We start from the raw sequence: 14,316 nt of genomic DNA, 5'->3' as shown, positions 1-14,316 counted from the left end.
TTGTCGCTTCCTTTACAATTTGCCTAATTTACAACCTGGTGACAATATGACCAATGTCAGCCAATATTTCCTCTCAGTTAATGCATGTGTATCTTGTTTCAATCATATTTCAATTGTGGGATGCGTTATTCTCCCAATGCGTTTCGCTGGTGTGCTTCCTCAGGGGACCAGAGGCAATTTATCTAGTATAAACTAAACACATAATTACTTGACTGTTTGGTCACTAATTACATCCATAATACTGTATATGTTAGTAGAATTTTACCTTGTCAAACAGGTCATCAGAAAGAAATTATGTATGAGTTGTTTGCTTCTACTCACCCAAAGGGGTGTCAAGATAGGCGCGGATCCTATCCAGCAGGGGGGGGGGGACACTATGTAATGCCGTCCCAAGTTTTCTGTGGGAGCCACAGCCATATCCATCATCTTAGTATTGCCCTCCCATCTATATCACATATAGGTTTGTGCCCCACAGTACCTTCACTCCAGGTGACCGCAGATACTGTTCCCAGACCTCCCTCCCTTCCCTTAAGATCCATTGCATATAGCAGAGTTATTAAGAAATGTAGGCTCTCTATGCCCTGAGCTATTATTTGCCAAGTACTGTATATTCACACTCCCATAACCAATGCCCCCTTACATTATCCCACTAAGTGGACACCCATGGACTCACCATTTTGTGTAGATAGTCTGTCACCATACATCAGATCCAGCAGCCGTCCTCCTGCTGTTGGATCTACCACACCACTCCACCTAATCCTCACAGCCCTGCTTCGTCTAATCATGCACATAGCGTGTGACGTCACCTGGTGGCACGCGCACATGGACCTGCTGTTCAGTTCTATCCAGTGAGCATCCAAGCAACCTTAACTGATAATTCCATTTCATTTAGATCCTACAAAGTTTTGTGCTGGCTGCATATACAGTATCCATCTGTCGAAACTGACACCACTGTGCCTGTATGGCCCCATCTCAATTTGGATCCCCACCCTCCCTATTGACAACAAACAGAACTCATGCCCTGCAAACATATATCTTCGCATCATGTACAATCTAATTGTCTATATTAGGTACTGTGATCAAGTCATATATTGAGAATCAAATTAAACACAGTAGCATTTACTTATTGAAAAACTCAGCCTATTGTAGAAATGGCCTATAACTCAGGATTTAATTAAGCCCAGGATGCACGCTAGATTTTAAACGAAAAATCCAGCACTTGTAGCCACCTTTTATCAATGGGATATAGCAAAAAAAACTTTAAAGACAGCATACCATCGAGCAAAAAATCAAGAGAGACTAGAATTACTCATTTAAAAACCTGAGGATGAAGCTATAAATGTACATGATAGACAGGCGGTTAAGGTAGTGACAAAGTTTTCACAACATCATCTGACTATTAGAAAAAGCTTGGAAAAGCACTGGCACTTATTAATGAATGACCAGAAGATTAAAAATTTGTTAGAGGGACTCCTAAACTTGTATTTAGAAGAGCAGTGTGATACCATGATGCACAGTTTCTATCAAATCAAAGATTCCTCACATAGCTGTGGGGAGGGAGGTTTTCAAAGGTGTGGTAATTTCAACTACTGCTCCTGGTCAATAGGGAGGGTAGGCATCCAAATTGTGGTGGGGCAATATGGGCACAGTGGTGTTAGATTCGACAGATGGGTATATCCAACCAGCACAAAACTTTGTAGGATCTAAATGTAATGGAATTATTATTTAAGATAGATGTCCTGATAGCTGTGTCTTTGAGTGAATCTTTCAGCGATTTCTAGCTGAATTTGTGTGCCAGTGTCGGGGGCCCCTGCCATGCTTATACCATCAATTATGTACTACAGCAGGAGGATGCTCTATGAATAATTTTATATTGAGTTTCTCTCCACTGTTCATTAGCCATTGCTTTACACGTAGAGCGATATCCTATCAATAACTTCTCAACTATCTCATCCTCTGGTATATCCTCCCTCCATTTAACCACATTGGAATTAGTCAGAGGGGGAATGTGTGCTTGTCTTAAATGAGAATATATATCGGAGATATACTTTTTCCCCCCAGAGAGTATCCTATCAATAAGGGAGCTAGCTAGAGGCTGTGGAGTGATATAGTTGTGTTTTATCATATGTGCTGACACTTGAGAGTAGTGAAGATAATCTTGTGTGGTAACTCTGTAAGTGGACATTAACTCCGAGAACGTCAACACTTTGCCCGTGGATTTGGATATAAGATTGTGTCCCATTTGGCGAAGGTTCCATATTCCACTCCCTGTGGGAATGCCGAATTACCTCTGATTAGTAGATGCTTGGAGAAATATGGGTTAAGTTTCGCAATCTTGTGTGTCTCCCTCCAGGCTACTACTGTATCTCTAATAATGACATTCGTTCGGAGGGTGGAAGGAATGGTGGAAAACGGGCAATGTAGCAAGGCGGGCAGTCTCCATGGATGGGCCATCTCTGATTCTAATTGGAAGTTAGAGTAGTGGGAGGTGGAGCTGATCCAGTCCACTGAGTGCCTAAGGAGGCAGCTTAGGTTATGCAATCTAAGGTTGGGGAAAGCCATTCCCCCCTCGCTCCTGGGCAGAAATAATTTCTTAAGGGATATTCTTGCCCTCTTCCCCTGCCAGACAAAGGCTGTAAATGCTTTGTTGATGGATGTGACATCTTTATGTTTCAGGAGAAAGGGCAGGGTTTGCATAGGGTAAAGCAATCTGGCAAAAGATATCATCTTTACCAGGTGTATTCTGCCAAAGAGCGATAGAGGAAGGTTCCCCCATACCCCCAATTCGTGTTTTATTTTGTCAAAAAGTGGGGGATAATTTAATGTATATAGCGAGGAGGTTGTTTTGCCTACGCGAAGACCCAAGTACTCTATCGACCCTTTAGCTATGTTGAATATGCCGGAGGAGTTTAGTAAGTTAGACGCCGGGGAAGTTAAGGGGAGGACATTGGATTTTGAAACATTGATAGTTAGGCCCAAGAATGTCTGAAAATTAGTAAATGTGGCGTATATGAAGGGTAGATCCCTGGTAGGATTGTTCGAGAACAGTACCATATCATCCGCGAACAGCATGATTTTTACTTGGCTCTTTTTAAAAGGGACACCACAAATATCTGGGGTTCCTTGGAAAAATATTGATAGAGGTTCCAATGCCAGATTGAATAACAGCGGTGACAGTGGACACCCCTGTCTGGTACCCCGTAGCAATGGGAAGCGTTCAGAGACGTGACCTGGAGTACAGATTCTAGCGGAGGGAGAGTCATACATCGCCGCCAAAAAGGATTTAAATCTGCCCGATAACCCCATCTCATCCAGTACTCTATACAGCCAGGGGAATTGAATGCTATCAAAGGCTTTCTCCGCATCTATGGATATGAGCGCTAGAGAGGAGGTCGGGTGAGTCTTGGCATATTCCAATACAGATAGTAATTTGCGAATATTGGATACCGCTGAGCGGGCTTTAATAAATCCCACCTGAGCTGGTGAAATTAAATGCGGCATGAGCTTACCCAACCTATCAGCAACAATTTTGGATAACAACTTTGTGTCCGCATTAATTAGGGAAATAGGTCTGTAAGAGCCTGGAAGAGTGGGGTCTTTACCTTTTTTGGGTAATAGTTTGATGTGTGCCTCTGATCCCATTTTTAGATAGTCTCCTCCCCGCCACATGGTATTGAAGACCCTGAGAATGGTAGGAGTAATTTGTTCCATCATCATTTTGTAGAATTCGTTCGAATAACCATCTGGGCCAGGAGATTTACAGTTGGAGGAGATACCAATAACTCTGTGGATCACCTCCACGGTAATGTCTTCATTTAACTGGGCTAAATCTTTGCTGCTTACCTTCGGCAGGGAGATTGACCCCAAAAAACGTTCTCCCTGTACCATGTCCACAGGAGCGGCCGAGTATATTTTGCTGTAGAATCGTGCGAAAATTTGATTGATCTGTTTGGATTCGGAGGTATAGTCTCCCTTCTCCGTTAACATGGCTGCGATGTGTGAGTTAGTAGTGCGGTGTCTAACTAAGTTTGCCAGCATTTTGCCTGTTTTGTTGCCAAATTTGGGAAAGGCTAGTTTGGAGTGTGAATGGTAGTATTGGTGCTGCTGATTACTCCACCACTCAAAGTCCAACTTAGCCTTCATCCACTTATCTCTATGTTCTGTCAAATCATTCAAGGAGTAAACAATTTGGGCGTGACGAAGTGTTGTACTTGCTCTAAGAAACTGGACCCTAGCCTTTCTCTTTTTAGCAGCGACGTATGACATGATCCTCCCTCTCAAGACCGCTTTGGCTGTTTCCCAGAAAAGGTTCGGTGTATCCGAATGAGCCCCGTTAAAGGATTCATATTCCTGCCATGCCTCCACCAGCATTGATTGGAAAGAAGTGTCTGTATATAAATGCGAAGGAAACCGCCAAATAAATGGGTTGCCAGTCGGGAGGGAAGGCTGAATCTGGATCATAATCGGGGCATGGTCTGCTATGACAATGGGAGTAAGGTCAGCGTCTACAATCAACACGTCCACACTTGCCGTTGTCAGGAAGTAGTCCAATCTGGCAAAGGAGTTGTGGACAGACGAGAAGTGTGTGTATTCCCGTTCCAGAGGATGACGCACCCTCCAAGTATCTATGAGGTCAGCGGTGGTGACCAATTCTTGTAGGTGGGTGGTGGGGACAGTACCTGAACCCGTAACATGCTTTGATGTAACTGACCTGTCCTCCTGAAGAACCATGACTGAGTTGAAATCACCCTCTTGGATCTTGTGTGGGTTGTCATCTTGTAGTATCCATGAAGTGGTGTCCTGGAAATAAGTGACAGGGGAATTTGGAAAATAGATATTATACAGTGAATAAAGTTTTTCGTTCACCCTGATCTTGACCAGCAATCTGCGGCCCTCTTGGTCTGTTTCTACTTGCTCTATCTTGTATTTGAGGGATTTTTAAAATAATATCGCTACTCCTGCCCTCCTGCCCATAGCTGGAGAACTGATGACCTCGCCCACCCATAACTTACGCAGTCTTTCGTTATGCTCCAGGGGCAAGTGTGTTTCCTGTAGAAACGCTATATCTGTTTTCATTTTTTTGAGGTGGCGAAGAACCATCATACGTTTCGCCGGGGAGCGTAAGCCATTAATATTCCAGGAAACCACTTTCATGTTAGATTGCATATCTTGTGAGGAGAGAAACTGGGCAATAGAGTCATACCTGAAGGTATAACCGCTTTTGGACTTATAGTCGCTACCAAATGCATCCTAGCACTTTTGCTAGATCCCCTTAGTATTGAGAGCTTCGGCGCACATATGGCTTTAAAGATTACCTGTGAATATGGATTGCATGACAGAGCAAGGACATTTTCTGACTTTGGTTGTGTGACAACTTGGGCCCCACATCGGGCATTCCCTCTCACGACATCCCCATAAACGAGAAAAAGGGAAAGAAAAAAACAAGAATGCGACCAACCTTTCAATGAGCACAACACGTGGGCGACACCACCCGATGTTAGGGCGAATCCGTGGGGGTCATGGGCAGACGCACCGAGGCCTTTCTGGCTGGGGTGGTGGGTCGTTGAGGCAGGGGAGACCGGCCGGTCATCCCAGGGCCCGCCAATGGTCGCATCCTCTCCACAAATTTGAAGGCCTCCTCTGGGTCCTGGTAAGTCAGGGTGGATCCATCTTCCGCTTGAAAACGAAGCGTTCCAGGGTAGGCTAGGGTGAATCTAGTTTTGTTCTGAAATAGGAGTGAGCAGACTTTAGCAAACGCCTTGCGCTTCTTGGTGACCTCCACCGAGTAGTCTGCAAAGACCAGAAGTCGATGCCCATCTAGGTATAACTCCCTCTCGGCGCGAAATGCCTGTAGGATTGCCATGCGGTCTGTATAATCCAGGAACCGGGCTATGACCGGGCACGGGCCTTTTCTGTCCGGATTGGGAGGACCCAGTCGATGTGCATGTTCCACCTTGCACCCCGGTCCTAGACCCAGGAGATCCGGGATGTTTATGGCGCAGATACTCGGCAGCGTGGATGGGCGGTAAGATTCAGGGAGGCCCACGATCCGCACGTTGTTGCGACGTGAACGGTTCTCGAGGTCCTCAACCCGATCCAGGAGAAATTGTACTTGTTTAGTGTTGGTATGTAGCTGAGAGGCAGACGAGTCAGCTCCCTTCTCCAGGGTCACTATGCGTGATTCCGCCTCCGTAATTCTCTGGGCCTGGTGCAAGAGGTCCTGACATAAGGATTGTATGCCCTTGGAGACTGCCTTACTCACGGCGTCCTGGATGGTTGGCCGCAGCAGTTTGACTACTTCAGCGGCAATCAGGCTGTGATCCGACATTGCCGGCAGCTCGTCATCCGATGAGGCACTTATGTCTCGTGGGTCGGGGGTTGCGACTATCTTGGTCTGGCTCTGCGGCCTTCTACTGCGTACCGGGGTACCTTTGCCGCGAGGTCCGTTGCGCCGCTTCGCCAGGAACTTATCCATGTTTCCGTGGATCAGGCAAGCGTCTGCGGTGTTTATGGGCTAGAAAAGGGTGCTGGTTTCAGGTTTTATATGCGGTTTTTGCCCTGGCCGTGCGGGAGCTCTGCACTCTGCGTCCGCTACATCAGGCGCCGGAACCGGAAGTCTCAAGAGCTGGTTTTAATGTTAATGTGTACATATGTAACATATTCACCTAGCAATAACACGGTGCCTAACATAACTTTCTAAATATTCTAGAATTCAAGTTTCCAAAGAAAGCAATTGGGGTAATTGAGCAATCTTTACACAGGTCACTTCACTACTTCATACTAAATGCAGCAGCATAGAGTATCTAGCAGGAATGCATTATTAGCTCATACAGCACAGTTGGAATCATTAAGTAACTGGCTCAGGGTTTAGATTGCATTCTGTGGACAAAGTGACATTTACAGCAGTGAATGCAGAAAGCATTATCAGTATCCTTCCTTTTTCCGTTCCCTCGATATTATTTTAAATGTAAATTTGGTTTGGGAAATAACTCAATTTTCATGGCTATTTGCTTTTGTCCTTTACTTCTTCTATATAGAAGTGTGTTGATTGAATGCATTAGTGTGAAATCTATCTGAGGTCTACACTCTTTCTCCACACTCTGCTATTCATACCACTTTGTAATTCTAGTTTGCTGGAAAACCAATAAAGTTTATATCTTGACCTTGACATTTTCCAGGCTGCTTATAATCCATTAAAGCCCTCAACGTCTTTGGTTTAATACTTATTTTCTATAACTTCTATAAAATGACTATATGTTTACAGAAAAAGGGTTTGGCTTTAGAGGTACTTTAAAAGGGCATGATCATTTTTTTCACAAATATAAGTGCATGCATAATTTTGTTCACTGGAAGAAAAGAATTAGGGTTGACAAAACACCTTTCATGCAAAAGAAAATACAAACAAAAAGGTCTCATTACCAAATTTCTGTGTTAACATAATTTAATTGCCTACATACTCTCATATCATCTGCCACTGCATTGTCAATGCCTATAGTTGAATGCTTACCATGCTATTATTGAAATTACAGAGACTAGACTAAAGAACTCAAATAAGTCAGTTTATTGTTGCTGATCTGACCAGCAAAATTCTGTTGGGCAGCTAGTATGTGGATAAAAGATGATAATGCAGAAAATGACATCATTACCATTCATTGAGCTACAGTGCCAGGGTTGCATGCTTAATCTATTCATTTGACTGGCTCACTTAGAAAAAATCAAATAGTACCTCAGTGTTCCATTTAATCAAGTGACAGTTAAAAAGTGACTTTTGAGGCTGCATTCACTAATGAGTACACTCCTCTTAATCATTCTGTAATTATTTATTGACACTTCAGAAACAGAGCACAGAAAAAAACATGCTTCTTTCAGCTTCTGACAGACCATCAAGAATATAACAAGCTGATTACATATTTTAGATTCAGTACAGATAGAAATACATTCACCTCATGAATGTATTCTTTGTGAAACCATAGCCATATTGAAGAAATCTGTTCATCTTCAAATGTTTGTTTGAAGTAAATAAATCCACAAATACAGTTTTAGCCAGCTTCCACAGCTATCATTTATTTCCTGTTCTTTAAAAATCCTTGCGATAATAACATCTTACTCATTGAAGTTCTAGAGCAGATAAACAGAAAGCTGGAAATGGGGAATACATACTGCCTTATGTGTTATGTTTTAATGTTCAGTATTTCCTTCAATCTTTTTCTACACCATTAAATCGAGTTTGAACAACATTTTCCAGAATTAGTCATACCCGGCGCAAATAGTCCTACAGATCAAAATGTATTTATATTAGAAAGGGAAAATTGAAATATATAGTTTATTTTCATGTACATCAATGATCCTATCCTATCCATTCCAATCCTTCAGTTAGCTGGCAAAGATAGGTATTTGCATCCTGGGGGTGCCAAGCTCAAGTTGAGGGTGTGAGGTGGGGATTTTATTAAAGTACAGATATTCTTGTTCGGATACTGTTGGGAACCATCATGCTCTACTTGGTTTTCTTTGATATAAGATCAGATATGTAAAAGCTTCAGGATGGTCTAACCGCTCACTTAGGTTCTGCTTAGCTTGGCTTGACTCCCTAAAATAAAAAGAACCCTACAATATAAGAACGCTACAAAGGATTCTTGAATAGATAATGCATTAGTAATTAAAATGTTTAAAATCTTTTATAAAAGTTCTACATCCATAGTTGAAATGCATTCAGGTATATATTTTACTGTACAATTCATATGCATAATTACAGAGTGCCTTTTCAGTATGATTGTGAAGGTTCTCATTCACCCAGGCCATGGTATATGTGTAAAAAATAAAAATCACAGCAACTGGACTTGACGTATTTTTCTTGAAGATGTTGTGTTGGCCATCGGACTAGCTTTCTCAATTCAGGTGATCAGTCGGATGACAAGCAAAACATCTTCAAGAAAAATACAGCAAGTCCAGTTGCCTTGATTTATTTTTTACAGATATTTTCCAGCATGACATTTCAAGAAGTGAGATGTATTTTTGTACGTGTCCTGTGGCAGTAGCACAATATAAATATGTCCCTTGATCTTGCCCACAGAATGTCCTTTACACTGTATTTTCTAATGGCAAGCCTTACAGATCAAACTGAATTGGACATAATACATAGAGAATGTATTGCAGGAACATTGATGGATCTACACAAACCTGTTTCAACCTTTAAATTGCCCTTTAGTACAAGCTTGCATCTTGCAAACTAAACCGATAAAAAGGTTATTTGTTTCCTTTTTATCTTTTAAATTATTCAGTGGCTAACACTTTCAGATGTTTAAAAGTGACTCCTAGTTGCAATGTTCAGTTTAAATTCCATTAACTGTGACATCTTTTTAAAAGCAACTCTATTTATGTCTTCATTTAAATGCACCTAATCAAAGTTCTCAGCATTGGTTATATTTTCTAACTCAAAGGACAGTGTCCTCTATCTGAAATTACTCAGGGTCAATGTCTGAACTTAGATTCTGGATGAGAATGTACAGCTATCTAAATCCTGGTACCAGAGATGAGGTTTGCTGGGTCAAACTTTGCATTTTCAATGTTTGCACAAAAAGCAAACTCCATAATGCTTTGTCTGACCTGTGAACTCTGCTTAGGTGAAAATATTATGGTTAATATTGTGGCTTTGAAAATGTGCCAGCCCCTCCCAATAAAAATCTGTTTTCCCAGCATCCTTTTGTCAGTGTGTTGAAGTTAGTGAGGGACATCTGACAGTTTCCTGAGAGATAGGGGGTGATTTACTAACCTAAACACACGCACGCACTAGGTGCGTGTGATTTTTACACAGCAAAAAGTATTTATCAACCAAAAAGTCTCTAAAAGCATGTTTCCACTAATGCCATATATGGAAAAATCATGCTCATGATGCATATATAATGCTGCTTCACAGTTTAGACAAAAATGGTTAGCTCATGCATTTACATTCCTGCATTCATCACCGCAAGTAACACAATGTAGAGCTAATTTACACAACATCACCTTGCAATTCATGCAGGGCTTTGCACAACACACCTGCTGGGTGTGTACACACTACAAAGGTGTCTAGCTTCCACCAAGATATCATGCTGGGAGGGAACACACTACAGAGGTGTATACTTGTTCGTGGTGTGTTTATAAGGTTAGTAAATCAACCCCATAGTGTTAGCAGTGGGCTAGCACAGAGTTATATAGTGCTAGTTTCAGTGTTATATATTGCCACAGCTATATTACAGTAAATTTCATTGCAGTAGGCTGCACAGAGTAAAGTGTACCCCTCTTCCTGCTTCTATTCACACAGCAGTTCATTCAGTGATTTTTGGGGGATAGTTTTTCTTAGTTTTGCACTTTTTTTATTTTCTGCAAAAAAACACATATAAGGGTTTGGGGTTCTATTGTTTTAGGGTTGGAGTTTGAGGTTTAGGGTTTCAGTGTACATTTTTTGGGGATCAATTTTTTTTATATTTTTTTGAAATGGTCTTCTAGGGTCTTTTATTTTTTCTTGTTGGGGTCGGCAGCATGAACTTGGTGGTGACACAAAGCTGCCCTTTGTTAGCAGCACATCAGAGCACACTATTGCAGTCCAGTTTTTTTGCACATAACCACAGTGTCAAGTGAACCCTATTTTGAATCCACCTATTACTATAGCTGCTAAGAAAATTAGGCAATTACCTCTTGTTACCATCTATTAACATTTTACTGCTACCTCTACCATCTCCTGCCACAGCTGCTAGCCTGCCACTATTATCATCTCCTGCCACAACTGCTGGCTTGCTATCCATTATCATATTAAAAAAACAGTTTTCCCTATATTAAATTATAAAACATTACCCAATTTTTTGGTAAAATATAAAAGACGGGGTCACGTCGGGTAAAAAGACACTAATGGGCATCAGGGCTCGCAAAATCCACTCGTCCACTCGTTTTAACATAAATTGCAAGGCTATAGTCCGGTCATGCTGACTGGTGAAATTTTTGACTGACTGGTGAGACACCGTAAAATTTTTCAAGCCCTGATCATATCATACCACTGATTCAATGCTGACTTTATAATATTTCTGCCTTTTTTTCATTTATCATAATCCAATAAAATTTGTATTTCTAGATCAAATGTGCCTCATCTCTTACTCTTCAAATGTGGCCTACTAAAAAGGCATACATGTGTCTGTAACTTTTTTGCCTTGTGACTCTTACATCATTCAATACAATTTTTAGTTCTGTATAAAAAGTGCATCATCCCTCAAATGTTGCCTACTAAAAAGACATACATGTGCCTGAAAAATATTTCAGTTTTTGTATTTGTAACATAATAATTGTAACATAATCCAATGTTTTGAATATTTATTTCTGGAACCTATTAAAAAGGTTTAAATGGTGTGCAGTGTGTCTCTGCAATATTTCTGTTTTGTGTATCTGACATAATGCACTGTAATTTTTATTTTGGATTTAAAAAAATGAATGGTCTCTCCCTCTTCTAATGCTGCATACTAAAAAAAGCTTACATGATATGCAGCTCGTCTACTATTTCAAATGCTCAACTCTGACTTTTTCTGCTAGATAAAAAATCATGTGCCACAGCAAAAAATACTTACAAAAAACTTTTATCAAACTATAATTAATCTGATGGGGCTGCTGCTTTATGTAAGCCAATATAATAATGTAAAAACAATTGAATTAAATTAAAAATGATTATGCATACAAATTATGTGATGCCAGTGTACAGTGTCACCAATGCTGTTCCCAAGAATTGTAATGTTCTATCATACCACATATAGCTTATATCTCTATGTAATTTGAAGCATTTGTGTTTTTCTCTTGCAGCCCTTGAAGTCACATAAAATGTCTAACATTAGATAAGCTCCCTGCTGCAGCCATGACTTTTGGTTACAAAGTTATAGTGTTGCAGGTTGATCACTGGGGTCGTGAAGAGAAAATGCTTCATGTTTGAAGCAGACTGATGACACCATTTTAGCCTAGGTAAAAATCACTTGACTGGAGCTTAAGGGGTGTCTAAACCTAAGAATAACAATTTAATATATTGCAGCCAACTATTCCTTAAATGTGGTGACTGCATTAGTTTTCTTCATGCTTTTTTCATTTTGTTTCACCTGGTGATCCTGCCAATAACAATTTGTTTTGTTCTAGAATGACAGTACTAACCCACTGCACTGTATTGTGTATGAGCAGTGTTGTCACCCTAAGCTGCTCACTCTTGATCTGGACTACAGAACTTCTTTCCTCATCCCCATAAATAGGGGGAGTTGTTCTGTAGTTCACATAGGTGAACTGGGATGAACTGATGACAAGCTATGAGCTTACTGGATTTTCAGCAGGATTGACAATGTTTGTTGGAATTTTGTTTGCAGTTATCGAACGGATATAACAAAATGCTTTTAATGAATGGTATATTTAATAGACAAAAGGTCACACATAAGAGAAATTAATTATTAAGGTTTACATGCACTTTAAGGACTCATTTTTCATAAGGACTGTGAAGTGTCAGGAATGTATTCATGAAAACTTAAAGTATGTGTCATGCAAGTGACATGTATCCATGACCATCACCTTTTTAATGTTTGATGCTTTGTAGTGAGCGTGTCCACAGATAAGCATATTACATCACACTTGCTTTACTGACTATTAAATAGCTAGTTCTGTTAAAAAGCAAAGGGAATTAGTGCCTCTCTGTTACAGGAATACCTATTGTCATTTATTAATTGTAATTTAATGAGAAAAAAAAGAAAGCCTTTTATAAACCATGTATAGTAGAGCAATAAGAAAGCCTGAACAACTTGAAGTAGAGAACATTGTTAATGTCTAATGTGTACCCATAAAATTTGAAGGCAAAATAGATTGATTTTTGATGAAAGAAAGCGAAATATAACGCCATAGCTTACATGTTTCAGTATTGTAATTTTCCAGCTTAAAGCCCAATTGAACTTTCAGTTTAAATCAGCTAAATATACTCCAAGCACATCAAAATAAAAAGTCTTACAACAGGTTTTCAATAGGATGCAGCCAGAGGTATTTCCAGCACTCTTGTTCTCTGTGCGGAAGCAGTAGTCTCTCTGTAGAGGTCTGACACTGCTGAGTCAGATCTATAGCTCTGCAAACATCAATGCCTTTGCTCAATGCTGATTAAAGAGTTCAGGCTTAGCAGGGGGCATGTTGGATGCAGAGAAAAAAACTGCTTCCAAATAGAGAGCAAGTGCCTTTTTCTATAACATTCTGACCGGGGACAAGCTTTCCTGTACATGTAGTTACTGCTTTCTAAAGAAAACAAATGGTAATACGCCATTTTGTGTACTTTTTTTGTTTTGGTGCAGCTGGAATAAGAAGAAACTTATCAAGAAGTTTCTTGAATTTATCAACGCTATCAGCGGATACCACTGTGGAAGGGAATTCCATAGTTTTACTACTCTCACAGAAAAAAAACCCTTTACATACTCTAAGACTGAACCCCCTTTCTTCTAACCTCTTGTTATGTCCTCATATTCTTGTAGCACTCCCCCTTCCCGGTCAGCGCTATCCTAATGTAGGATAACACTACCGGTGGCTCTGAAGGGGTGATCTACATCTACAAACTGAACTAACGGGTCTCCCTGTCATTCCTCTATATGAAACCTCTACTATGGATCCAAAGCACACTAGCACACCTTAAGTTACTAGGGTCGGTTGCTATGGGTTATGGCAGCTCTGATTCTTCTTGTCAAGGGATATTGCCCATCAGCCCTTCTTTTTTTTTTTTTTACAAAGTCTTTATTTAATTTTTTTTAATAGTTTTTTAGAACAACGTACAAAAACAATAGAATAAACCATACATTAGAATAACATAGACAAAGGGGTATGAAGACCCGCTGTATAGGGGCCCCCGACAATAGGAAATAATATAATGGCATTGGGCAGTCCTGAGAAGTACTCTGAATGGAATCTAGCATGTCCCACAGCATTAATAAAAGGTAGCACCAATATGCCAAGGGTGACTTAACTAGGATCTTCGGGCCTGTACTACACTGGAAGAGGAAATCGAGTCAACCTGAGATGAGAAAGAGAACAATCATGGAAGAGAAGGGAGAGAGAGAAGGAAAGGGAAAAAGGGGGGAGGAAGGGGGGATCGGGAGAGACTCCCGGATCTTACACATCCATGCATGTACCTGAGGAAATGCCCATTGAACTATCCAACTACATCCTATAACAGGGTGCAGTATTCAGAGGAGAGTGTAAATTCCTGCCAGTAAAACCATCTGGTACAATGTTTATCATGTGTGCCCTTGTCAAAAGAGATCAAATCTTCCATATGCTCAATTTCCACAACCT

Source organism: Nanorana parkeri, unplaced genomic scaffold (genome assembly GCF_000935625.1).
Source record: "Nanorana parkeri isolate BGI_ZX_2015 unplaced genomic scaffold, ASM93562v1 scaffold22, whole genome shotgun sequence".
Taxonomy (NCBI): domain Eukaryota; kingdom Metazoa; phylum Chordata; class Amphibia; order Anura; family Dicroglossidae; genus Nanorana; species Nanorana parkeri.
The sequence above is the reverse complement of the archived record's forward strand: the minus strand, read 5'-3'. Positions refer to the sequence as shown.